The sequence below is a fragment of the Tachypleus tridentatus genome, chromosome 1 (assembly GCF_004210375.1).
Source record: "Tachypleus tridentatus isolate NWPU-2018 chromosome 1, ASM421037v1, whole genome shotgun sequence".
Taxonomy (NCBI): Eukaryota; Metazoa; Arthropoda; class Merostomata; order Xiphosura; family Limulidae; genus Tachypleus; species Tachypleus tridentatus.
The window spans coordinates 147,529,755-147,531,453 of NC_134825.1; positions in this window are offsets into that span (position 1 = coordinate 147,529,755).

Sequence of the window (1,699 nt, forward strand, 5' to 3'; positions counted from 1 at the left end):
AACCAGTTAACTTTTATGACCTTATCTTAATCGTGTTATTTGTAATTTTACCAGTTCAAAACGTAAGCTTTTGGTTTTACTGGTGGTGTTCACATGTGTCTGTCTTCTAGCTCAAAATGTCATGCTAACATTTTGTTGGTAGTATTCACATGTCTGTATTCTACCTTAAAAGTCATGCTTACATTTTACTGGCAGTGTTCACATGTCTCTGTCTTCTAACTCAAAATGCCACGCTTATATTTTATTGGTAGTGTTTACACTTGTCTGTATTCTAGCTCAAAAGCCAAGTTTTGGTTTTACTGGTAGTGTTCATATGTGTCTGTATTCCAGGTTAACAACATTGGTTCAGGTGTTGTTCACAATAAATGGCTGCAAGTAAAGGTCGAATATAATGAAATGTTTGAAACATAACAGTTGAGAACAGCAAGTTTGAACGTTAGTAGATATATTTAACCTAATTTTTGTTTAATTATAAGTTCGGAAATAAAAATTGTGTATATTTTTGTAATCATGAGATCTAGTAGTGCTGGAGCCGCAAGTTGTGGCTGGCTGTGATACTGTTTGTCATTTAGTATAAGCTGGAATGTTTTAAACTAGGAAGCCTGTAAATTATTTTATAGAGTATAAAAGTGTTGAAAAACGTGTTTGTTTGTTGGACTTGAAACAAAGCCACTCTGAGCTGTCTGGTGTATGTGTTCCAACAGAAATAATGTTTTCTACAATATTTTTTTAATTTTGTAATTTAAATGTTCGGTAGTGGGAGTTGCGGGTCCAAAAGATAGTATTGGCATCAAAAGGTTTAATAACATAGACCAAGAATACCTAGAGTTTTAAGTTTTCATTTTCATTTTAAGATATGAGACATTGTGGAGTGATTAGAGTTGTTTCAACAGCATAATTAGATAAAAGAAAGTCACGTGGATAGTGGGAACCAGTTTGTGTCTTCGCTATCGCTGTTATTGAGTCGTTTTATGTTAATTAGTTTGTTTGTTTGTTTGTTTGTTTTGTTTAATTTTGTGCAAGGCTACACGAAGGCCATCTGCGCTAGTCATCCCTAATTTTGCAGTGTAAGACAAGAGGGAAGACAGCTAATCATCACCACCCACTGCCAACTCTTGGGCTACTCTTTTACCAACAATACATTAAGATACGCGGTTTCTTTTTTCCGCTACAAAACAGAAAACAAAAACAAAAAATGGCAAACCGAGTGTTTATAATTTCAAAACTTTAAACAACTTAGAAAAAAAAATAGCAGGGTGCGGTATCTACCAGATGCAACAACGATTTAGTAATAAATCGAAGTGAGTTTGTGACGGTTCGGGTCCTGTTTACTAAAATTTCTCTGTTGCTGTATGTGAACAGAGCCAACTACTGAAGATTTCTGTCATTATTTTTAAGAAAGTAACTAATAACACTGTTTTGGGTTTCAATTTTATAGCTGGGAATATGGTTTATAATTATATTTAACAGTGTTGTGTGGTCAGTGAAATGTAACAAAACGATTGTTTGTTTGTTTCTTAGGTTAGCACAAAGCTACATATTTTACTATATACTTTCTGTCTACAGCGAGAAATCGAATTCCTGACTTTAGTGTTATAAGCCCGCTGAACTATTATTGATGCGACAAAACGAAATTTTGTTTTACTTGGATATTTGAACATAAGTACGCAAGAGGTCTCTGTGCTAGCTTTCCCTAATT